General features: G+C 44.2%; 1 long non-coding RNA gene across 1 annotated transcript in view; it reads right to left on the bottom strand.

Annotated features, from left to right (window-relative positions):
- Positions 1 to 11746: 11746 nt before the first annotated feature.
- The window catches only part of LOC140113519 (uncharacterized), a 136911-nt gene continuing 121577 nt past the window's right edge, over positions 11747 to 27080 (bottom strand). Inside the window, exon 7 of the long non-coding RNA XR_011852722.1 lies at positions 11747 to 12094. This is a non-coding gene — a long non-coding RNA (uncharacterized lncRNA). The remainder of the gene's footprint in view (positions 12095 to 27080) is intronic.

Raw genomic sequence — 27080 nt, 5'->3', positions numbered from 1 at the left:
TCAACGCTACAATAGGAGATACAAGGGAGAAGAAATGTGGAATGAACTGCCGCTAGTAGTTAGCAGAGCCCTGGAGTCTCTGGATAGCATGAAGTCCTACTGGGAGAGGCCACTGAAGTACAGCAGACAACATGAGGCTGCAGAGTTTTTGCTTGTTCCTCTGAAAAGACATCTGCAAAGTTCATGTATGAAGCAGGGAGACCCACTAGTGGCTTGGTGTACACTGGAGAGAGCGTGGTGGCTACACGGAAGATGGCTGAGGTGGTCTTTGGAAAACAGGAGCCAGACGAGGCAGTCTCCACAACACGCTTTGAAAACCATGAGTGTCCAGGGAGATGAGACCACTCAGAGAAGACGGCAGGTCTTGTGCAGACAAGGCATCTTTAATCTTTCCAGAAAGGCCTTTTTTTAAAAGTAGCATTCCAGGCTAGCTCAAAAAGCTAGGGTTCGGAACTGAGCTGCATAATCACCGACAGATAAGTCCCCTTGGCACAAGTTCAGCGGGGCAATTTCAGCAGAAGACCGGGCTGTTTTCTCAATGAGGGACCCGAATTAAGCAAGGAAAACGGTGAGATTACCAGTGACCGAGTTGTTCCTGTCCCAAAGTATCCCATGCCAGGGCTTTCCCGGAAAGAAGGTTGATCATAAAGGCCACTTTAGATGGTTCTGTGACAAACTGTGTAGGCATTTGTCCAATGGGCAAGGAGCACAGGGTGATATAGCTACTGCACAACTTGGCATCCCTGTCATAGTTGGAGGGCATGGAGAGTCTCAGCCTAGGTTCTACGGAAGGTAGATTAAGCAGTGTAGCTGGAGATGCCGCAGGAACTTGACGCTGCTGTTAAGAAGACAAAAGTTGTTGCATCACGGCGGTGATCTGTCCGAGGTGCTGGCCCTGCACAGCAATCTGCTGGGACTGTCAGTCTTACTGTCAGGATCAGAGGTAGTGGACCAATGATGCCACCGCGAGCAATGACGTAAGCGGACACCTGGAAGCAGAATCTAAGTGGCACCAGAGCACACCACAAAGAGGGTTGGATTTGGTGCGGCAGGATACCACCAGGTCGCTCCACAGGCTCGACTTTGCTCACTATGGTGGCCAAGGCGAAGTAAAAAGTCGTTGAGAAGGTTCATGGTGGTTAACATTACAGCCTTGCAGCGCTTGGGAACCTGGGTTCAAGTCCCAGGGACCACATCTACAAAGAGTTTGTATGTTCTCTCCGTGTTTGCATTGGATTCCTCCCATACTCCAAAACATACTGGTAGGTTAATTAGATTGTGAGCCCCATTGTGTAACCCTACTATTACCTCTTATATTATCTGACTAGACTCCCCCCGGTGAGAGGAAAATAAGGAAGAGAGGTCTGTGCTAGGTAATCAGCCTGACCCAGACCCTGTGTCTCACAACTGCGGACTCCTACATGGAGGGATTTTTAATAACACATTTACAAAAATATATTGTCATTACAGTAAACCAAAAAGTTCCCTCTCAGCATTCGACCCTCTGGGGACAAGAGTGTCAAACTCATATATATACCGGGACTCCAAACAATTTTGCGATGCAGTATCCACCCCTCTAATCTTTTTCAACAGAACAAATTATATAGTACTGATTCCTTTGGGATTCTGCCCGTGTGCTTTCTTTAAACGTGCTGAGAGTGTGTGTTGTTCAAATCTATCAACTAAATAATTTATATGTTCGCTTATTCTTTGTTTTAAAGTTCTACATGTACGTCCTAAATATTGAGATATATGGGCACTCACTGAGATATATGCCTGACATTGTGTTACAAGTGATGAGCTATACAATAGAAAGCTTATATCCATTAGAAGTTGAAATAATTTCTTCTGTTTTCCTCAGAAAATTGTGGCCTTATAGTTTGCACTTCCTCGGACTCTCAGACTAATATCCAACCTTCAAAGTTTCATACGTGCTCTTAAAACCCATCTCTACAGGCAGATCTATCAGACTCGCTAACTGCCATTAGCCGTTATCTCTTTACTAACCCATCCTGTGTCCTCCTCCCATCTGTTATCCGGCAAACACCAGATATACCAAGCTTATAGACCTTGGACTTTGTATGTAAGATGCGTCTGGTTTAAGCAGCCAAATTTTTATTTATTAAATTATTTTATTCTGATCCTTTATAAAGAATGGCTGGACCATTATAAAAGCTTGTACACCTTTTTTGTCACCCCCTCATCCTCATAGACTGTAAGATCTTGTTTCACCCTCTTGTAGACTGTAAGCTCTTGTGCCACCCCCTTCTTCCTCATAGACTGTAAACTCTTGTCACCACCTCATCCTCATAGACTGTAACCTATTGTGTCAACCCCTCCTCCTCATAGACTGTAAGCTCTTGTGTCACCCCCCTCATCCTCATAGACTGTAAGCTCTTGTGTCACCCCCTCATCCTCATAGACTGTAAGCTCTTGTGTCACCCCCCTCATCCTCATAGAGTGTAAGCTCTTGTGTCACCCCCTCATCCTCAGACTTTAAGCTCTTGTGTCACCCCCCTCATCCTCATAGACTGTAAGCTCTTGTGTCACCCCCTCATCCTCATAGACTGTAAGCTCTTGTGTCACCCTCTTATAAAATGTAAGCTCTTGTGTCACCCTCTTGTAGACTGTAAGCTCTTGTGTCACCCCCTTCTTCCTCATAGACTGTAAGCTCTTGTGTCCTCCCGTCATCCTCATAGACTGTAAGCTCTTGTGTTACCCCGTTCTTCCTCATAGACTGTAAGCTCTTGTGTCACCCTCTTATAAAATGTAAGCTCTTGTGTCACCCTCTTGTAGACTGTAAGCTCTTGTGTCACCCCCTTCTTCCTCATAGACTGTAAGCTCTTGTGTCCTCCCGTCATCCTCATAGACTGTAAGCTCTTGTGTTACCCCGTTCTTCCTCATAGACTGTAAACTCTTGTGTCACCTCCTCATCCTCATAGACCGTAAGCTCTTGTGTCACCCCCTCATCCTCATAGTCTGTAAGCTCTTGTGTCACCCTCTTTTAAACTGTAAGCTCTTGTGTGACCCCCAAGTCACCTCCTCATCCTCATAGACTGTAAGCTCTTGTGTCACTCCCTCATCCTCAGACTGTAAGCTCTTGTGTCACCCCCTCATCCTCATAGACTGTAAGCTCTTGTATCACTCCCTCATCCTCAAAGACTGTAAGCTCTTGTGTCACCCCCTCATAGACTGTAAGCTCTTGTGTCACTCCCTCATCCTCATAGACTGTAAGCTCTTGTGTCACCCCCTCATCCTCATAGACTGTAGGCTCTTGTGTCACCCCCTCATCCTCATAGACTGTAACCTCTTGTGTCACCTCCTCATCCTCATAGACTGTAAGCTCTTGTGTCACCTCCTCATCCTCATAGACTGTAAGCTCTTGCGTCTTTCTCAATTTAATGCCGCCAGAGGACCAGGCCTGTGCTTATCTTGGGAATTATATGGTGGTGTATTCCCATTATGCCATGAATAATTTGGTGTAGCCGGGCATGATCCCGGTCCCCATGGCGGTCCCAAAACACTGGAGAAAAAATTCTCTATCAAATTAGAAATATTTATGTGTTAAAATATAGTTAATACCCTCCAATATAAAATTCAACTCTGCTGTTTTAAGAGTAGAGTCCTTCACGAGATGATATTGCTTTGCCTCAAGCTCCTTCTTATGTTCTACACATGTGTACAGGGAACTTACATCTAGTGTTCTCAAAGCCCAATGTTTTTTTCAATGAATAGTCTCTAATGTTTGTACAATTTCCATGGTAACTTGTATATAATTGAATTTTTTTTTTCACATTAGGTTGCAGATACTGATATATACACTCACCGGCCACTTTATTAGGTACACCATACTAGTAACGTGTTGGACCCCCTTTTGCCTCAATTCTTCGTGGCATAGATTCAACAAGGTGCTGGAAGCTCCTCAGAGATGTTGGTCCATATTGACATGATGGCATCACACAGTTGCCGCAGATTTGTCGGCTGCACATCCATGATGCGAATCTCCCGTTCCACCACATCCCAAAGATGCTCTATTGGATTGAGATCTGGTGACTGTGGAGGCCATTTGAGTACAGTGACCTCATTGTCATGTTCAAGAAACCAGTCTGAGATGATTCCAGCTTTATGACATGGCGCATTATCCTGCTGAAAGTAGCCATCAGATGTTACAGGGTACATTGTGGTCATAAAGGAATGGACATGGTCAGCAACAATACTCAGGTAGGCTGTGGCGTTGCAACGCTGCTGAATTGGTACCAAGGGGTCCAAAGAGTGCCAAGAAAATATTCCCCACACCATGACACCACCACCACCAGCCTGAACCGTTGATACAAGGCAGGATGGATCCATGCTTTCATGTTGTTGATGCCAAATTCTGACCATCCGAATGTCGCAGCAGAAATCGAGACTCATCAGACCAGGCAACGTTTTTCCAATCTTCTACTGTCCAATTTCGATGAGCTTGTGCAAATTGTAGCCTCAGTTTCCTGTTCTTAGCTGAAAGGAGTGGCACCCGGTGTGGTCTTCTGCTGCTGTAGCCCATCTGCCTCAAAGTTCGACGTACTGTGCGTTCAGAGATGATCTTCTGCCTACCTTGGTTGTAACGGGTGGCGATTTGAGTCACTGTTGTCTTTCTATCAGCTCAAACCAGTCTGCCCATTCTCCTCTGACCTCTGGCATCACCAAGGCATTTCCGCCTACGGAACTGCCGCTCACTGGATGCTTTTTCTTTTTCAGACCATTCTCTGTAAACCCTAGAGATGGTTGTGCGTGAAAATCCCAGTAGATCAGCAGTTTCTGAAATACTCAGACCAGCCCTTCTGGCACCAACAACCATGCCACCTTCAAAGGCACTCAAATCACCTTTCTTCCCCATACTGATGCTCAGTTTGAACTGCAGGAGATTGTCTTGACCATGTCTACATGCCTAAATGCACATGCACATAAATGCACATGCACATGAGTTGCCGCCATGTGATTGGCTGATTAGAAATTAAGTGTTAACGAGCAGTTGGACAGGTGTACCTAATAAAGTGGCCGGTGAGTGTATATTGGAACAAATTGTAAGTCAATGAACCGATCCTGATAACTATGGGATGGCCGGGGGGATTATTGCTGTTCTTCTATACTTTTGGGATACAGTAGAAGATGGGAATCCTATAATGCTGACCCAATTTAAAGAATAGTTATACTTTATACCTTCTAATTCTCTACCAAATTTTTCAGTTGGAAACAAACATTTTGTATGTTCTAGGATCAGTCAATTGTTTCAAACATTCCACTTGATATTTATCAGTATCTAAAATAACTATTCCTCCCCCCTTATTATCAGCAGCGGGAATAGTGAGTGATAAGTCTTCTTGTAATTCTTTCATACTTCTAATTCTAATTCATACTTCTAATTTCTTGTGGGGTAAGATTTGATCTACTTTTGATATGTTTAACCCCTTTACCGATGCGTGACGTAGTAGTATGTGGGGGTCGGCAGCCTGTGAGCAAACACTTACCGGTAACAACCGCGATCGGTGTTAACCTATCCCTCGCCAACGGCAAAGCTGCTGGCTGCAGTAAAGAGACTGCAGGGCGTGGGCGCAGCCATCTTGGCTCTTCTCGTAGCTCCCTGTGACATGATCGGGAAGCGGCAATTCATTGCTATGACACACAAAGACCCAAGAGTGTCATGTTTAAGGCTATCTATTGCCTTAATAGATGATGTGCAAAATACCCATATACTGCGATACTGTAGTATGTCAGTATATGGTAGGACAACCTAGGGTTAAAGTACCCTAGGGGGTATGAAAAATAGTAAAATAAAATTTAAAGATGTTTTTAAAAAATTAAATAAATAAAATATAAGAATTCAAATCACTCCCCTTTCCCTAGAACTGATATAAATATAAACAGTAAAAATCATAAACACATTAGGTATCTCCGTGTCCCAAAATATTTGATCTATCAAAATAATAATAAAGATTATTGCCAGCGTTTAATCCCACAACGGAAAATAGCGCCACTTTTTTTGCCATTTTGAAAAATATTAAAAATTCTATAAAAAGTGATGAAAAGTCTGAACAGTCCTTAAAAAGGCAGCATTGAAAACACCATCAAAAGTTGAAAAAATGATACCACACCGACCCAAAGAATGAAGGAGACATGTGACTGGAGGGAGCTTAGGGAAAAAAAATACAATCCCACAAGAAAATGGCGCAAATTCTTTCTTTACAATTGCACTCCGTTTGGAATTTCACCGCTATTTAGTACATGTTATGGAACATTAAATACCGTCACTATGAAGTGCAATTTATTACACAGAAGCCATCACATCTCTTTACATGTAAAAATGAGTTAAAAGATTTTTTAAGGTGGGGAGTGAAAAATTTTAATGAAAAAAACAAAAAATGGCCTGGTCGTTAAGGATTTTTGATAAAAGGTTTTTTTCAGACACAAGTTTCTGATATATTTTTTCCCACATATGTGCTAAATGTATGTAACTTGTGAGAAGTGGCATATTTCAAACCTTTGTTTAATGTGAAATGTGAGACTGTGATGACGTGGCTGAACTCAAATTAAAAATTGCTAAATAATTAATTACATCCTCTTGTTTATTTTACCCTGAATGTCTTCTCCCTCTGTGGTTTCCCCTACGCTGCTTCCTTTTGGGTAAACACTGTTATCACATTGGATTGTGCGTTCACTCCATAAAACATCTTGTGACTTTTGTTGCCCAGCCCCTTGTTGTCCTCGAGTATCGTGGATCTGCTCATATTGTAGTTGTGCTGTTGGTGGTGAAATTGTCTGTGATCCTCTTTCTGACTCTTGAATTGATTTCCATGATTGTGTCCCTCTGTCCCCCTGTTTGTGATGTTAAATGTGTTGTCTGGCGTCTAAACGTCTTAAAACAGGCACCATCTCATTAGTCAAATTTGGACATGGTAGTTTATTCAATGAAATATCATAAAAATAAAACCTTAAAACCTTCAAGTATACAGGCAAGCTACATACCGTATATATAAGAGTATAACTGGGAAAACCTATTGACTCGAGTATAAGCTGAGGGTGGGAAATGCATTGGTCACAGCCTCCCCAGTATATAGCCAGCCCCCTGTAGTATATAGCCTGTCAGCCCCCTGTAGCATATAGCCTGCCAGCCCCTGGAGTATATAGCCAGCAAGCCCCCTGTACTATATAGCCAGCCCCTGGAGTATATAGACAGCAAGCACCCTGTAGTATATAGCCAGCCCCCTGTAGTATATAGCCAGCCCCCTGTAGTATATAGCCAGCCCCCTGTAGTATATAGCCTGCCAGCCCCTGGAGTATATAGCCAGCAAGACCCCTGTACTATATAGCCAGCACCCTGTAGTGTATAGCCTGCCAGCCCTTGTAGTATATAGCCTGCCAGCCCCCAGTAGTATATAGCCTGCCAACCCCCTGTAATATATAGCCTGCCAGCCCCCTGTAGTATATAGCCTGCCAGCCCCCCTGTAGTACATAGCCTGCCAGACCCCTGTAGTACATAGCCTGCCAGACCCCTGTTGTACATAGCCTGCCAGACCCCTGTAGTATATAGCCTGCCAGACCCCTGTAGTATATAGCCTGCCAGACCCCTGTAGTATATAGCCTGCCTGCCCCCTATATTATATAGCCTGCCAGCCCCCTGCAGTATATAGCCTGCCAGCCCCCCTGTAGTACATAGCCTGCCAGACCCCTGTTGTACATAGCCTGCCAGATTCCTGTAGTATATAGTCTGCCAGCCGGTACTCACCTTCCGACACCCCTCCCCCCCATCCCCGGCAGGTCCTCTTCTATCGATTGATGATCCGGTATCTTCTCTGTGTCCCCGCGCCGCCCATCGCAGGGATCGGGATGTCATGATCCCTGCAATGGACAGTGCGGGGACACGGAAAGTTACCGGAGCATCTATTGATGGAAGAGGACCTGAAGAGGATGGGGTGTCGGAAGGTGAGTACATGGTTTTTTTTTCTTGACTCGCGTATAAGCCGAGTTAGGGTTTTTCAGCACATTTTTGGTGCTACAAAACTCGGCTTATACTCGAGTATACACGGTAGATAAAAAAAATTGGCACCACTACAAGAATATATATATAGTGTAACATTGGTTCTATATAACACTATATCTACTATGTTAAAAGGTGTTAGGCCAAATGATACATTGTGCCACCAATATTACTAATACAAAGATGTCTAAGAGAATATAATGATGTGTAATCTCTAATAACATATGTATTGTTAGGTTATGTCCATACTGACACCACTTTGATGCTAAAACATAATAATGACCAGGCCAGGATGTAGGAATTCTGGTGCTCCATAGGACTAAGGCTCCTGGGCCCAGGCTGTTTTATTTATAATAATGCTGGGACACCGGCAACAGCTGACTCAACACACACCGGACGGCCTCAATCTCAACAACAGTGGAACGTAGCGGTGAGACTCAGCGTTCCCCAACATGTGATGTGCTAAAGATGGCTATACCATATGAAGAAACTATTTGTGTGTATATAACCAGCTAAAAATTTTGTTTTAATGGGAAGATGCAAGGAGCCAAATACAGGACCATTCTGGAAGAAAACCTGGAGGAGTCTGCGAAAGACCTGAACTGGGACAGAGATTTATCTTCTAACAAGACAATGATCCCAAACATAAAACAAAGCTACAATGGAAGGTTCACAAATAAACGTATCCAGGTGTTAGAATGGACAAGTCACATCCAGACCTGAATCCAATCGAGAATCTGAAAACTGCTGTTCACAAACGCTCCCCATCCGACCTCACTTTATGTCTCTCTATGTGCAAAACTCTTATAGTCCTGATACGACTTGCAGCTGTAATCACAGCTAAAGGAGGCGCTAAGTATTAACTTAAGGGCGTGTAATAATATTGAACCCCCCTTTTCAGTTTTATTTTTACAAAACTTTAAAATATCCAATAAACTTTGTTCCACTTCACAATTGAGTCCCACTTGTTGTTGATTATTCACAAAAAAAATGACAATTTTATATCTTTATGTTTAAAGCCTGAAATGTGGCAATAGGTAGAAAAGTTCAAGGGGTTCGAATACTTTCACAAGGCTCTGCATGTATAAAAACAAATTTCTTATATCAAGAAATAAAGTGCATATCAAGATGTGCAAAAAATACTATTATATAGGGATTCCAAATAAGTGTCGAAAACTATGGGGCAGATTTACCATGGGCCCGAATCGCGCTTTTCCGTCGGGTTTTCCGTATTTTACCGTTTTGTGCCATTTAGCGACGAATTGCCCCGGGTTTCTGGCACACGCGATCAGATTGTGTTGCATTGGCACCGGCTTTCACACAACGGAAATCGGGGTGGTGTTGCCGTCGGAAAAACGACGGATTCAGAAAAACCGCAGTATTTAAAAAAAAATTGTGTCTCTTGACACACACTTACAAGCACCAGGAAATAGATGGTGAACTCCGGTGGACCTCGGCGCAGCAGCGACACCTGGTGGACGACGGGCGCACGACCTTAGTGAATCTCGGCAGGACGCGAATCCAGGTTGGACAACGCACCGCGGGATCACAAATGGACCGTGTAAGTAAATGTGCCCCTATCTGTCCAAAAAAGCAATAATGAAGGGTTATAACGGAGCAATAACCAAGAGATAATATATACAGCCAGAAACCCCAATAGATGGTATATAAAGCACATATACACCCATAGATAGTATATACAGCCAGAAACCCCCAAAGATGGTATATACAGCATGTATCCCACCCATAGATAGTATATACAGCCAGAAACCCCCATAATATATGCAGATAGACAACCCCATAGATAGTATAGACACATAAACAAACTGGTTCAGCCCAAACACTGAACCTGAACTTCTGGAAGAAATTATGTTAGTGGGTCCAACCCTGCAAGGATTGTCATGGACCTAAAAATGAAAGTACAATGCACTCAACACTAGTCACAACGATTATGGTGTTACCTTTATATATTGTTTTTTAAAAAGATGGCAAATTACCATATATTCTTGAGTACAAGCCGAGTTTTTCAGCATAAAAAAGGTGCTAAAAAATCCCAACCCAACCCCTGGCGTCCTCTTCTTCTTATGGCTCGTCGTCACCCTGCATCTCCGGCGCGTTCTCTGCGGTGGATTCGGGTCTTCCGGCAATTCACTAAGGCAGTTCCTCCGACGTCCACCAGGTGTCGCTGCTGCGCTGAAGTTCATCGGAATGCACTGATCTTCACCAAGCCGTGCCGAGTGCAGTTAAGCGCGAGTCTAGCAACACTTTTTTTTTTTTAAATGCGGCGGTTTCTCTGAATCCGTCGGGTTTTTGTACGGCCACGCCCCCCGATTTCCTTCACATGCATACCGGCGCCGATGCGCCACAATCCTATCGCGTGCAATCCCGGGGCAATACAGGGAAAATCGGTGCAAAAAGGAAATATTCGGTTAACCCGTTGGAAAAACTCGAATCGGGTCCTTAGTAAATGACCCCCTATGTGTCCATGTGCAGGGAGAAGATGAGCTGTGAGAAGTAGAGGTCACCCCCTAATAACGGCAGAGGGTGCGATGGCCGGATCCAAGATAGCAGCACCCATGCTGTGCCATGTGATGTGATATGAGTAAGGGGTTAATGAAAAAAACATAATTTTTGGCAACCTTCTGCAGTATTCTTTTACAGCAATCACTATGCACGTATGGCAATGGCTCGCATTTATTGTACAGATTGTTACGGATGTGGCAGTGCCAAATTTGTGTGAGTTTTTTGTGTTTTACTGAGTCCTATGTGGAAAGCTGGGTTCACTTTTTTCCTTTTTTAGGTAAAATATTACAATACTGATGTACAGTGTCAGTCCGGACAGAATAAGGATCCTTGATCCTGACCTCAGAGTTGCCATAGGAAGGATCAGATCCCCTGATAAGTGGAATGGGGGTCTGATTGGATAGGGGAAAGAGGGAGAATCCCCTTACATGTTCCTGTCATGCTACACATTGGGTTGTAAGCAGTTAATACCTGTGATCAGAGTTACCTCTCATTGTGGGTGCTGCAGGAGGGTATGTGAGCCGGTGTCATAAACTAGGAAGTCACCTCCCATGTGCTGCAGTGAAGTACTGTTATATCCTGCATCAGGAAGGGGTTAATATATATTCTTTTGTGCCATTTGGAGGTCATCTATTATAGCATGGGAATACATGATGGCTATATACTGTATTTCCCCCAAATAATTTCCTACATATACAGTGTAGATATAGGTATGTGAAGCTTGTTAAATAATACAAAACAATGTGTTACCTTTTTCATTTGATGTTTTAATCTCGGCATAATGGACTGTTTTGGATATTTATGGCTGAGAGATAAGAACATTTCATGTAGAGCGAGGGCCATGACTTCCACACTGTGATAGAGTCTAGGGGTCACCCCTGAAGACAGTAAGTATCTAAGTCTCGGCACAGCAAAGTGCATGGTCATATTGGCCTCCCTTCTTATGTTGACTGATAAGAAGGAATCATTATTATTATATCCAAATAATATTTCTAAGTATGAAGCTATGCTTCCATATGTATAGGTGTCGGGTAAAAGGAAGTGATATTTTGCAAATTCTTCGACCCCAGGAATAGGTAATGAGAAATATCCTACAGCTAAACTTCCATTAAATTCTGTGAATTGATGGTATATAATAGGGGCACTGGAGGCCCAAGGAGGAGGCAGAATGAATGTCATGTTATAATAATATGTAGGATACCACTCATGTACATAATAATGCATATTCTCAGTAAAAGGTCCACATAGTACAACCACACCGACTCCGGAATTCTTTATAGTGTCTGGAATCCTGTTATATTTATTAGGAATTGGTTTCTTTAATTTCATAGTGAAGGCGACACAGATCCCGTATTCTTCCATATATTTTATTAGTACTTGTAGCTCTTTTTCTCCGGCGTCATCATCTGTTACTAAAATCCCGACCCAGGTCCATCCAAAGTGATGTAACAGTTTGGTTACTGCCATATTGTATACATGGCTGTTATGTACTGTCCGGAAAACACGTGGATAGAGGAGTCTATCAGTCAGGGAATAGTCTGTAGCTCCATTGTTGATCTGTAAAACAGAAAAGGCAAAATATTGGACGGATCTTTTATTTTTAATATTTTCAGGATAACAAGTATTTGTGTTTGAGTGCAGCTGTCAGAGGCTCCATACCGAGTCACTATGCATAGAAGACCTAGATAACCACAGCCCCAAAAGGAATGTAACACAGACAAGGTAACACCTTAAATGCTGTAGGGTGCAGAATATGCATCTCAGAAAAAAGGAAATCTACCATCAAAATCCATCATGATAAACCTGACACTTACTAATAGATCCAGGCACCGTGACTGTGGTATCTTCTTTTATTTGTATCCATGGCCTCCTTCCTGCTAGTATCTACTTCAGACTAATTAGCAGTCGTGAGCTTGCCCCAAAATCAGCACCAACACAGGGACAGGTCCTATTCCTGTCCAGGTTAGCAGCATTGGCTGCTCAGCTTGCTATGGAGTATCCATTGCCTTGCAGGTCATGGCACACATCCGCTCATATGGATTTCCCCTTAGTCTCCGTCTGTCCTCTGTTTTAACTCCATTAGTCTGAGGCCCTAGTTTCTGGACTACCTTTGCCTTTTGTCTTTGTTTGTCATACTTTCTACTTGGTTGTATCCACATATTATCATTTCTATAAAGTTTAGGCAGATCTTTTGCTGCTGTGGAGGCCTTGTGTGGGGGTGTTTCTGTGACCCAGTATAGACAGGTATATGTCTGAACCTGTCTGCTTTGCTTTTCACATTAGTATTTAACTGTTTTTACTGTTGCCTTTGTTTTCCCATTACTTTGGGGATATCCTGGAGATGATGTCTGATGATGTCAAATTCCCATGTCTTGCTGAATCATTTAAACCCTTCTGAAGTAAATTGAGCAGCATTGTCAGAGAAAATAGTATCAGGAATGCTATACATGGCAAAAAAGGTCTTGAGTGCTTGTATCCTGTGCATAGCCCACTTCCCATAAGTTGGAGAAATAGTCCACTTTGATCAGGTATTCTTTGTCATTTCATGTGAAGAGGAATGTGCCTATATTTGTCCATGACTAGAGATGAGCGAGCACTAAAATGCTCGAGTGCTCGTTACTCGAGTCGAACTTTTTCCGATGCTCGAGTGCTCGTTTCGAATAACAAATTGAAGTCAATGGGAGACTGGAGCATTTTTCAAGGGGACCAAGGGTCTGCACAGGGAAGCTTGGCCAAACACCCGGAAACCTCAGAAAATGATGGAAACACCATGGAAATGGACAGGAAACAGCAGGGGCAGCATGCATGGATGCCTCTGAGGCTGCTTAATCGCACCATTATGCCAAAATTATGGGCAACAGCATGGCGATGACAGAGTGACCGAGTGAAGCGAGATAGCATCTAAAACACCCAATAATTGACCCTGACACTATAGGGAACGGCATTCGGAGGTAGCTGCAGGCTAGAGAGTGGCATGGCGCATACCCCAGATGGACTCAGGCTTCAAACCAATTAAAAAAATTCCTTTTGGCGAAGATAACGTGTAGTATTGTACGTATCAGTATTTGGCCTGGTTATGACGGCAGAGAGAAACCAAAAGAGGTGAGCAAGAAGCGCTGAAATGATTTCCTATGTGAACAAAAGGTTGACGGTATATTTAGTCGATAACACAGCATGGTGGCGACATAGTGACCAAGTTCCATAACATATCTGTTGAAACACCCGAAAAATGAGCCTGACACAGCTCGTTTGCTAAGGGGACGACATGTGGAGGCAGCTATGGAGACGACTTTTGGAGGCAGCTATGGAGACGGCGTCTGGAGGCTGCTATGGAGACGACGTGTGGAGGCTGCTATGGAGACAACGTGTAGAGACAGCTATGGAGACAGCGTGTGGAGGCAGCTGTGGAGACGACGTGTGGAGGCAGCTATGGAGACGACGTGTGGAGGCAGCTATGGAGACGATGTGTGAAGGCAGCTATCGAGAGGACGTGTGGAGGCTGCTATGGAGACAATGTGTGGAGGCATGTGGGGGGGGGGGACGCACACTCCATTATCAAAATGAGTGACCCATATAAAACACCAGAAAATCACAGCCGGTAAACCATCCGAAAATGTAGCCTGCAGCTTGTTACTAAGGGGACGATGTGCTGTATTTCCTCTTGCGCTCCAGCATCTGGGGCATAGACACGCTGCACATGAAGACACTGGTGGATGCTGTGGAGGATCGTGGAGGCGAAATGGACAGGAAACAGCAGGGGCAGTATGCATGGATGCCTCTGAGGCTGCCTAATCTTGGGATGGAGCTGGCGGTCCGCTGCCAGTTGAACTTTCGCCTGTTCAAGCTCCTGCCTCTCGGCTCCTCCCCACCCTAAATGGGCCTGGAGGCCAGAAGCATTTTTACTTTGAAAAAATTATCATTTTCAAAGCAGGCAGGGGCTACAAACAGCACTTCTAAAAACCTTTTGTATAAGATCAAGTGTAGTACTGGTCTTATAAGTATTTGGCCTGGTTATGGCGGGGGAGAAGAATGTAAAGAGATGCGCAAGTAGCGCTGAAATAATATCGATAAGTGATAAAAGTTTGGTGGTATATTTTGAGGATAACACAGCAGGGTGGCGACAAAGTTAACAAGTTTGATGGGGAAGCCATTAAAACAACCCAAAATTTTGACGGGCACAGCTCGTTTGCTAAAGGGACGATGTATGGAGGCAGCTATGTGAACGACTTTTGCAGGCAGCTATGGAGACGACGTGTGGAGGTAGCAATGGAGACGACGTGTGGAGGCTGCTATAAAGATGACGTGTGGAGACTGCTGTGGAGACAATAACATTTGGATAGTGCCTGTATGTGGCAGTCCAAAAAAGTTTTCAAAACAGAGGACCGGGTAGGTGGTCCTCCAGAAAAATTAAATACATAGAATACTATAGCTAGAGCCAGTTGGCCCTGGCAAAAAATAGCCAGTTGTCTCTGCTTTAGTGTACAAAGAGGAGGAGAAGGAGGAGAATGAGGAGGAGGAGTGCATGCATGAGAATTATTCAGGTTGAGCTGCTTTCACCTAGTGGAGAATGGAAATCGTGAGAAATCCAGGCTTGATTCATCTTGATAAGCATCAGCCTGTCAGGGCTGTCAGTCGACAGGCGTTTACGCTTATTGGTGATGATGCCACCAGCTGCACTGAAAACCCGCTCTGACAACACGCTAGCGGCACGGCAGACAAGAACCTCCAAGGCGTACAGCGCCAGTTCGGGCCACATGTCCAGCTTTGAAACCCAGTAGTTGTAGGAGCTGTGTGATCATTTAGGACAATGGTATGGTCAGCTACGTACTCCCTCACCATCTTTCTGTAAAGATCAGCCCTATTCTGCCGAGACTGGGGACAGGTGACAGTGTCTTGCTGGGGTGACATAAAACTGGCAAAGGCCTTGTAAAGCGTACCCCTGCCAGTGCTGGACAAGCTGCCTGCTCGCCTACTGTCCCTCGCTACTTGTCAAGCAGAAGTACGCCCTCTGCCGCTAGCGCTGTCAGAAGGGAAATACTGTTTCAGCTTGTGCACCAGGGCCTGCTTGTATTCATGCATTCTCACACTCCTTTCCTCTGCAGGGATGAGAGTGGAAAGATTTTGCTTCTACCGTGGGTCCAAGAGAGTGAAAACCCAGTAATCAGTGCTGGAATAAATTCTTTTTTTCCCCGAAATAAATTTTTATTGAATTTTCCTTTTATATTAACAATACAAGTCATACATATAGAAACAATAATATACACAAATTACTCTTCTCTTTACGAACGTTAGGAAGTCACATGAAACACATGAACTTTGCCTGTTACGTCCTTTATATTTCTAGATCCTTGCTACGTGCATACATTGTACATCTTCATTACTAATCTAATATAGAACGAATAATTCCAATCGTGTATATTCATATGGTTTGTCTATTTCTCTACAATTCTTATTGTCTTGACTTGTCCTCATTCTTTACACATTTACTTCATTTTTGGGTGTAGACTTAACATAAAAGGTAAATGTAAAATCTAGAGTAAACAAATATATATTGTACATAAAACAGATATAACTTTAACTAAACTAGTAGGCAAGCAGTATTACTCTTTTGCTTCTTGGTCATCTGTCCTAAAGTGTGAGTACCATTACATTCATATCGATAACAAATTTTTCTATCATAGTATGATAATGTGACGAAGTGACACTCCTCTGCCTAACCCTTATTCCCCTTTTTCCCCGTCTTCTTATTCGCTCAGGCCTCTGATTATTGGTGATAGACTCGGGTACAATGTGAGCCAGGGATTCCACATTTCTTGGAAGGCTGGGATTCTTTTATTCCTCAGCGCTATCAGCCTCTCAAAGGCGCAGTGTTCTGCCAAAAAGCCATTTAATTGACTCATATTAGGAGGGGATGAGGATTTCCAATGTCTTGTTATTAAAAGTTTTGCTGACATGAGAATGTGGTTTACTAGTCTCCTGGACTTGATATGGATCTTTCCCACATCAAGGCCCAAAAGAGCCAATGACGGATTAATTGTTACTTCCCTTTTGGATACCTCAGAGCATAATTGAAACACCTCTTTCCAATATGTTTTTAACACTTGACAAGACCAGAATATGTGGAGTATTGTTCCTTTTTCCTTGTGGCACCTCCAGCACCTGTCTGATGCCTCGGGGTATATTTGTGCCAGTCTAGCCGGGGTCAGGTACCATCTAGTGACACATTTCAGGTGTACCTCCATCATGTTTGCATTAGCTGTGGCTTTTTTGACCCACATATTAGCTACCTTCCATTCCTTTGGGAGGAGCTGTCTCCCCAGGTCTGCCTGCCATTTAAGTACTGGACTGGATAAAGTTTCGCTTCCCTCGTTTTGGAATAATTCATAGAGATAATGTGTGTCAAATTTGGGGCAAGGTAGATCTGGTGTGAATAAGTTTGCCAAGCCTAATGGGATTTCAACTGATTGCTTTACCATACCTCTAACACAGTGCGATACTTGAATATATTTGAATATTTCTGTGTCTTCTAAGCCAAATTCTAAGCTTAATTGCAAGAAGGGCTTAATACCATCTTGTCCAAAGAGATCTGCAACGTAATGTATACCTCTTTCTGTCCAAGTTTTTAATGATATATTTGTTATCATAAATTCCAAAGCCCTCAACGGAATTTTTATTTCTTTACTGGGGGAGACCTTTTGGAGTGCCTTAACCAAGCTATTCCATACCCCAACTGAGGAACTTATTGTGGGACCCCATTGTTCCTGAGTAATATTAATCGGTTGTGCCACTTGTGCTATTAATAGTTGGTGTAATAGTCTATCTCCCACCATGTGAGCTTCAATTGTAGGCCAACTAGTATTATGCACCGGGGCACACCATTTTTTTAGTTGTTGTGCTATTATTGCCCTGTGGTAATTCCTTATATTAGGGACTCCCAGGCCTCCCTTTTCCCTTGACATGTACAGAGTGACAGCCGCAACTCTTGGTTTTCGGTTATTCCAAATGAAATTTAACATCTGCCTTTGTAATTGATTTAGTGTTCTTTTTGGGATTGGAATCACCAGTATCACCAGGATTGGAATCAATACAGTATCTTTGGGAGAACCAACATTTTATATAGTACTGTACGCCCCCACCATGATATTTCTTGTTTTGATAAGGAGTCCAATTCTTTCTGTAGGTCTTTACCAAGTGGTTCCAAGTTGATAGATGCTAAGTTTTTTACGGGGCTGCATAGTTTTATTCCCAGGTAGGGGATATGTGTCTTGACCCACTGAAACGGAAATTCCTTTCTTACTTCTAATTCTAATTGTAGCGGGACATGAATTCCTAATATCTGTGATTTACTCTCATTTACTTTATAGTAGGATACTTGGCTAAAGGCTTGTAAGGCTCTTTGGGTGGCTCTAAGAGACTCTGTGACAGAGGTCAGAGTTAGGATCACGTCGTCCGCAAACAATCCAATCTTATGCTGTCTCAAGCCTGCGTTTACCCCTCTTATGTTGGGGTCACATCTAATCCATTCCGCCAGCGGTTCCATAACCATTACAAATATTAGTGGGGATAGGGGACACCCTTGGCGTGTTCCATTCGTGATGTTAAATGGAACCGACATAACCGAATTTGCCATGACTGTCGCAGACGGAGAAGTATATAGTGCCTGAATGGCATTCTTTATTGGGCCCTCCATTCCAAACTTGCTCATAACCTCGAAAGCATAGGTCCAATGGATCCTATCAAACGCCTTCTCCGCATCCAGCGTAAGGAGCAGAGAAGGCGTTCGAGAGCCCTCCATTATTTTCATAATGTCTATAATTCTCCTAGTACCATCCGGTGCCTGCCTACCCTTGGTAAAGCCCACCTGGTCGTTGTGTATCAGGTCAGGAAGTACCTGCAGGAGTCTATTTGCAATGATCTTTGCATAAAGCTTTGTGTCACTATTTAATAGTGAGATGGGTCTGAAGTTTTGGGGCATTGTCGGCGGCTTTCCTGGCTTAGGTAATGTGATAATGGTGGCCTTAAGCATTTCTTGGGGCAAGGAGCCCTTTTCCATCGCTGCATTGAAGGTTAATGTGAGATAAGGGATGAGAAGATGCCCAAATGATGTATAATATTCATTTGAGAAGCCGTCGGGACCTGGGGCTTTGTGTTTTTTGAGTTGTTTTATGGTAGTAGCTATTTCTTCTGCAGAGATAGGCTTGTTTAGGGACTCCTTTTGGAGATTTGTTAGTTTTGGAAGATGGACCTTTTCTAGAAATGAATTAATTGCTTCTAAAGAGGGTTGGGGGGTATGTTGGTCCTCTTTCAAGTTATACAGGGACGAGTAATAAGTACTAAATATATTGGCAATTTTCATGGGGTGAGTTTCTTTGTGTTGTGTATCTTGCGGCTTTAACATATATGGGATAGTTGTTTTTGTTCTCTTGGGCTTAACCTTATTGGCCATTAGCTTGCTAGGTTTATTGTGAGCCGTGTAATATGAAGCTCTAATGGACTGTAGTTCCTTTTCATAGTCCGATAAAAGAGTGGCTCTTAAGGCTTGTCGTGTTTCTGTAAGTTTTGTATTATTCACTTGACTGGGATCATGTTTTAACTCACTTTCTATTTTTTTTAGATCTTTTAAAAGTGTTTGTACTTTCTTATTTTTTTGTTTTTGGAATTGGTATCCCAACTTCATAAGTGTACCTCTTACTGCTACTTTGTGAGCAAGCCAAAGGTTGAACAGGTCTACTCGTAATTCTACGTTATGTTGGAAATATTCTAGTATGGCTTGTGAAATTTTTTCTTTATATGAGGGAAGGGAATATATAAATGGAGCGTTTCTCCAGTACCATTGAGAAGGAAGATTATTCGATATTGTAAGCGTGGCATAAATAGGAGAATGGTCAGACCAAGTCATATTACCTATGCTCACCTCTGTTATGTATGTCAGTGCTCTGCTGTCTGTTAGGCATAAATCTATCCTTGAAAAGGATCTGTGTCTGTGCGAGTAAAATGAATACTCTTTAGACGAGGCGTTCAAGCACCTGTACGTGTCATAAAGGGCCTCTTTATGAAGCCATTTAGTCAACGATGGGATGGGTAACCTATTTTTTGCTGTTGTGTCCATATCAGAGTCGGGGATTATATTAAAATCTCCAAACATTAGTAAGTTCCCCTTTTGGATCTTTCTTATTTTCTTTATAGTCTTGTTTAGAAATCTTATCTGTGACTTGTTAGGTGCATATATATTCACTATTGTGAACGGAATAGAGTTAATAGTGCACACAATTGCTATGTATCTCCCTAACTCATCACTCTCAGTCTCTGATATCTTCACTTCTAGGTCATCCCTGAATGCTACTAGAACCCCTGCTTTTTTAACCATCGCGTTTGCCATGTAGATTTGGGGATACCTGTTATTCCTAAATGTTGGGCAATTACCCTTCATAAAGTGAGTTTCTTGCAGACAAATTATTTCCGCTCTCTCCCTTTTTGCGTCTTTCCATATAGATGCCCTCTTGAATGGTGAGTTTAGCCCCTTCACATTCATACTCATCACTTTAATTCCCATCTTTTTTCCTATCTAATGCTTTTGGTACTCTCCGGGTGACCATTTTTTTTACATATGTGTGAGTAACAGCCTGCCTAGCCTTAGAATTGTAATAACCTGTTAACAGATAACAAACATTTAAAACTTTTCCGGTGAAAGCCGGGAAGTATGGCTCCTGCTGCTTCCACCTCACCGTATAGCTAAACATAATAGCAAATTGAAAGACAAATAACATGTAATAATTTGCAGGAGATGAAATAACCTGCACCATATTGGGGTTATAAAGTCCACCTGGTACCTCTCTTGGCCTGTTGAGGTTGCTTCAGTAAAGGACCTTGGACACCTTAGGCCGATTGCCAGTCTTTTTCGATTGTGGATGGCTTCTTGGAGCTCCTGTCATGCGTGGCTTCTTCAATGTTAATTCCCCATGAGTTCAGCAGCTGGGGTCCATCCTCTGGATTATTTAGAACGTGTGTAGTGCCATCCTTTCGGATTATTAGCTTTGTGGGGAAACCCCACTTGTACAGGATCTTGTTGTTGCGCAGGGTTATGGTTGTCTGGTAAAATTTCTTCCTCATTTGGAGTGTTGCCTGCGATAAGTCCGCAAAAATCTTAAGATTCTCATACGGTTCCTGAAGATGGTTTGCTTTTCTAGTATGTAGCATTAATGCTTCCTTCACATGGTAATAGTGTATGCGGGTAATAACGTCCCTTGGAAGGTTCTCTGGAACCCCTTTTGGTTTAGGCAATCTGTGGATTCTGTCGAGGAGACATTCTGCTGGCGGTATGGAAGGTAATACTTTTTGAAGAAGGGATGTAACGTAGTCCCTTAATTCTGATGGGTCCACTGACTCGGGGATCCCTCTGATCTTCACATTGTTCCGCCTTCCCCTATCTTCCATATCTGCCATTTTACTTTTTATTGCTTGCACTTCCTCCTCTAGAGAGTAGTGAGCCTCAATCAGCTCATTGTGTGAACTTGTCACCTCTCCCATCTTATTCTCCAGATGGTCCACTCTGGTTCCTAATTCTTCTAAATCAGCCTGAGTAGTGGCCAACTTGGCAGAGAAGTCCTTCTGTAGAGAGTTGCGAAACGCTAACATCATTCCTTTTATAAATGATTCCGATGCCGCTTGTTCAGTGGATGGGAAATCTGATAGTGGGTCTGTATCTGCAGCCCGTTCCCCCTCTGCCTCCTCTCCTATCCCTGGGGTGGATGACAAGCGAGGCCTTTGTTTATCGGGGCTGCAGCGTGGAGACTCACCCTGCCATGCGGTGACGGCCGCCATCTTGTGGATTCCTCCAGGCGAGTCTTGGGGTAAGTGATCTCCCCTCGGCGAAATCGGGTCTCCGCTCCCCGATAGGCAGCTCTCCGGAGATTGCAGGGCTCCACTAACCTTTGATAGCGACTGCTCTGCGCTGCATCTCCCTGATGGTGAGTTAGACGCGCTGTGTGTTCCCGCGGCGCCATTTTGGGAGACCTCTTGCCTGATCGCTCTGGCAGAGAAGAAGTCTGTTAAACGTTTTGGTCCCCTTTTCGCCAGCCTTTTCCTGGTCATCATACCGGTAAAGATGTGTAGAACCGGTTTTGAGCTTTCCTTTGGTGTCCTAGGTCTCTATATTTCAGTCGCTTTAGGCCTTCAAGACGGAGCTCAGCACAGCACGTCTGCCCTGATGCTCATCCAGGCCACGCCCCCTGGAATAAATTCTTTGAACGCGAGGGTCACGGGATAGACAGCCCAGCATGAAATCTGCTATATGCACCAGAGTCCCAACGTGCAAGAATTCTCTCCCCTCACTGGCCTGACTCTCCATTTCCTCCTCCTGCAACTCCTCTTCTTCTGCCCATACACGCTGAACAGTTAAGGACTGAGCAATGTTTCCCTCTTCTGTCTCGCCAACATTCTCCTCCTCTTCCTCCTCCACCTCCTCCGATACGCGCTGAGAAACCGACCGGAGGGTGCTCTGGCTATCAACAAGGGAATCTTCTTCCCCCATCTCTTGTGACGAGCGCAAAGCCACTGACCATCTGTGTTGACTCCTCAAAGTTACTCAGCACCTGACAGATGTCAGACATCCATGTCCACTCCTCATTGTAGACTTGAGGAAGCTGACTGACCTGACTACCAGTTCTGGTGGAAGTTGATATCTGGCAGTCTACAATCGCACTGCGCTGCTGGTAAACTCTGGATAAGATGGTTAATGTTGAATTCCACCTCGTAGGCACGTCACACAACAGTCGGTGAGCAGGCAGTTGGAGGCGGCGCTGCGCTGCGCTGCCCTGAGAGTGGCAGCATCTGTGCTGGACTTTCTGAAATCCGCACAGATGCGGCCCACCTTCGTGAGCAAATCAGACAGATTGGGGTATGTCTTGAGCAACCACTGAACAATGAGCTATAACACATGGGCCAGACATGGCACATGTGTCAGTCTGCCGAGTTGCAGAGCCGCCACTAGGTTACGGCCGTTGTCACACACAACAATGCCTGGCTTCAGGTTCAGCGGTGTCAGCCACAGATCGGTCTGCGCCGTGATGCCCTGTAATAGCTCTTGGGCGGTGTGCCTTTTATTGCCTAGGCTCAGCAATTTGAGCACTGCCTGCTGTCGCTTAGCGGCGCCACTGCTGCTGCGCCTAGAGCTACCGACTTATGGCGCCATGCCCACGGATGGTAATTCGGAGGAGGAGATGGAGGAGGAGGCATAGTAGGCCTGAGAGACCGTGACCGAGGTAGGCCCCGCAATACTTGGCGTCGTTAGTATATGAGCGGCACCAGGATCAGACTCGGTCCCAGCCTCCACCAAGTTAACCCAATGTGCCGTCAGCACTTGTCCACGTGTCTGTGGTTAGGTAGACCTTGTCAGAAACGGTGTTGGTCAGGATACGGATGATGTTGTCTGACACGTGCTGGTGCAGGGCAGGGACGGCACATCGGGAAAAGTAGAGGCGGCTGGGGAACGAATACCGAAGGGCGGCCGCTGCCATGAGGTTTGCGAAAGGCCTCGGTCTCTACCAGCCTATAGGGCAGCATCTCCAGGCGGAGTAATTTGAAGATGTGCACGTTGAGAGCTTAAGCTTGTAGGTGGGTTGCACTGTATTTCCTCTTGCGCTCCAGCGTCTGGGGTATAGACAGCTAAATGCTGCGCATGGAGACATTGGTGGACGCTGCGGAGGATCGTGGAGGCAAAGGTGTGGTTTTCGCGCGGGAGGTGCTTGTGCCGGGGTCCAAGGCGGGGGCTGACTAGCAGAGGCAGCAAATGACACAGGGGAAGGAGCAGTGGTGTGTCCGGCCGGTGGTGAACAGCCTTGATTCCATTGAGTGGGGTGTTTAGCATTCATATGCCTGCGCATATGGAACCCCTGCTGATCCTGGTTTGGCACAGGTTGCACACCACAGTCTGTCGGTCATCCGCTGTTTCATTAACCCCTTCCCGACGCGCGCCGTACTAGTACGGCGCGCGCCGGGTCCCGGTGCATGGAGAGGGCTCGCGGGCCGAGCCCTCTCCATAGCCGGTAAGTCTTTGCTGCATATTGCAGCAAAGGCTTACCGGTAACACCCGCGATCGGTGCTAGCAATGCTGCCGGAGGCTTCAAAAAGATGGCGCCGCATGGGCGCCGCCATCTTGGCGCGGATCTCCGCTCCCCGATGACGTCACGGGGAGCGGTGATCCGTTGCCATGACAGCATCGGGCCTCACGAAGGCCCGAAGCTGTCTTGTTTTAACCTAATGAATGAGGAGTAAAATCCCCATATACTGCCATATTGCAGTATGGCAGTATATGGTAGGATCGATCAGACAACCTAGGGTTAAAGTACCCTAGGGAGTCTGAAAAATAGTTAAAGTAAAAGTAAAAAAAAGTTTAAAAAAAAAAAATTATATTAAAAAAACCTAAAAATTCAAATCACCCCCCTTTCCCTAGAACTGATATTAATATTAATAAACAGTAAAAATCATAAACACATTAGGTATCACCGCGTCCGAAAATGTCCGATCTATCAAAATATTATAACGGTTTTTCACTGCGTTTAACCGCGTAATGGAAAATAGCGTCCAAAGTCAAAAATGACATTTTTTTGCCATTTTGGAAAATATAAAAAAATTAATAAAAAGTGATCAAAAGGTAGCACAGTCCTAACAATGATAGCAATGAAAACGCCATCAAAAGTCGCAAAAAATGACACCACCCACAGCTTCGTACACCAAAGTATGAAAAAGTTATTACCGCCAGAAGATGGCAAAATCAAAAAAAAAATTTTTGTACAGGAGGTTTTAATTTTTTTAAATGTATGAAAACATTATAAAACCTGTACAAATGTGGTATCGCTGTGATCGTAGCAACCCAAAGAATAAAGTAGACATGTCATTTGGGACGCAGAGTGAAAGCTGTGAAATCCAAGCCCACAAGAAAACGTCGCAAATGTGTTTTTTCACCATTTTCACTGCATTTGGAATTTTTTTCCCGCTTCCCAGTATGCGCCATGGAATATTAAATACCGTCACTATGAAGTGCAATTTGTTACGCAGAAAATAAGCCATAACAGAGCTCTTTATGTGGAAAAATAAAAAAGTTATAGATTTTTGAAGGTGGGGTGTGAAAAATGGAAGTGAAAAAACTAAAAAAGGCCAAGTCGTTAAGGGGTTAAAGAACCTCCAGACTTCAGAAAATCTAGCCCTCGCCACGGGAGCTTCACTACGTGAAACATTTGGCGCTGTTGCACCAGCTCTGGCCCTGCCTCTCTGTCTGGCCCCACCACTGCCTCTTCCAACCTGTTCTCGTATAGGACTTGCCTCCGTCTCACAAGCATGGTGTTCACCCGGCCTATCAAACCAGCTTGGGTCTGTCACCTCATCATCCTCCGATCCCTCAGTCTGCTCCCCCCTCGGACTTCATGCCCTGACAACAACTTCACAACTGTCTGACAACCATGTTTCCTCTTCGTTCGACACCTCTTTATACACTTCTTCCACTACGTCAACAATAAAAACCTGGGCATCGGGAAAGAGCTCAGCAGCAACTTGACAAGTGGTTTGGAACCGTGGGAAGGGTCCAGGAAACAGTTCCTCAGAGTATGCCGGCTCAAATGCCAAATTTTCCTGGGAGAGGGCAGACTGGGGGGAAGGAGGTTGAGGTGGAGGAGCTGGAGGAGTGCTCACTTGGGTAACATGGGTAGACTGCGTGCAAGACTGACTGGTGAACAAATTACTTGAAGCATTGTCCGCAATCCACGACATCACCTGTTCGCACTATTCTGGCCTCAACAGTGCTCTACCACGAGTCCCAGTAACTTGAGACATGAAGCTAGGGAGTGTAGCTCTGCGGCGTTCCCCTGCTCCCTCATCAGCAGGTGGTGTCTCACCCCGCCCAGAACCACGGCCTCTGACCCCTGCAGTAATTGGATGCCCACGCCCACGTACTCTACCCCTTGCCCTTGGGTTCAACATTTTCAAAATTAAAGTCTATTTTATTGACAAAACAGAAATAAACTGAATTTTTTTTGTTTTTTTGGGATTTTTGTGTTTTTTTGTTTTTTTATTAAAAAACATGAAGAAGAAATCAGACAGCAACCACAGAAGATGATTTCTATGGCTAGTTTGTAACCTACACTGATTTTGTGCAATGCCTGTGACTTTCACTTTAAAAAAAAAAAAAAACGGCAGACTTTGCCTAATTCAATCAAACCCCTAATAAATGTCCCACTTAGGTGTTTGAGATGGATATGTGTTTCACTAAGAGCTAAATATAATGCTCGCAAGTTTCCCTGCAAATTCATCAAAATAGCTGCACTACTAGTGCCAGCAAGCCCAGCCACAAGCAAGTACAAAAATAAAAAAATATATATATATATATAACGGTATTGTAGCTCTAACAAGGCTGTTGGGTAACACTAATCTAATAGAACACCCTAACGCTTTCCCTGACCAGCAGCAGCTCTCTCCCTAACGGCATCCAGATCCGAGCAGCGTGGGCAGGGGCTGGTATATTCCAGGGTCACCTTATCAGGCCATCCAACCACTGCTATCGACATGTAAGTGTACCACATGATGCTGGGTATAGTGCAGAGTCTCCTTGCTTGTGATTGGCTCTGTTTCTGATGCTGGGAGATGCCATTTTCTCATCCGAGCAGTCACGATTATGCTAATGCTCAAACAAGCATCAAGCTTGGACGAGTATGTTCGCTCATCTCTATCCATGACCTTGTGAGGGAATAGAATCCCAGTTTGAAACTGTTCTTCTATCATCCCCCCCCAAGTACACAGATCATCTTTCAGAGGCTATTGGAATGTGGGTATGGTCAGTAGGTTCCTTTGTCTCAAGAACCTATAAAAACTGTCTGCAACCTAAATAAATGGGAATTCTCTCAAACATGTGAAGGTCTGAGTGATTCACCGAGCAGCTCATACTATACAGTGATCTGGAAACACATCACATCGAGATATGGGGATATTTCCCTGACAAAACTTGGCGCTGGAACAGAGACATGGGTTTGCATGACGCCTACCGGACAATTTAGGGATCATCCTTTCAGGACAGACAGACCATGCAGCTGCACAAAAAGGTAAGAAGCTTTTTCTTACAATTTGCTCTGTCTCTCCTTGTTTGGATTGTTCCACGTCCGGTGAGTTGCATGCCTATATTGCCCAGTCCAAAGAATCTTGTTAGTTTATTTGAAAACTCCATGTGATGTGTGGTAGTGTATATGGGTATTGTGTGAGTTGAACATGTGTGTTTGATAGCGCTATTGTGATACTGTACTGTACTGGTTTTAAGAAAGATTACATCCTGGAATAGCCCCTACCTAAAGAGTCACCTAGAAGAGCAGTTGGTGGATCATAATTCGCTTGAGACAAAGTAGACTGAGTTTGGACAGTGGGACTTTATAAATTTATTTTGTGTGGTAGGATCCAGAGCTGCTTCAATGAAGGGGGCTGCAGTCATTTCTTGACGGGCAAACGGTTTAGGAAAAAATTTACTAAATTAAATAAAAGTGGTTGATACTGCCCTATGGAAGAG

Source organism: Engystomops pustulosus, chromosome 1 (genome assembly GCF_040894005.1).
Source record: "Engystomops pustulosus chromosome 1, aEngPut4.maternal, whole genome shotgun sequence".
NCBI lineage: Eukaryota > Metazoa > Chordata > Amphibia > Anura > Leptodactylidae > Engystomops > Engystomops pustulosus.
This window is presented reverse-complemented; position numbering and strand designations above follow the sequence as displayed.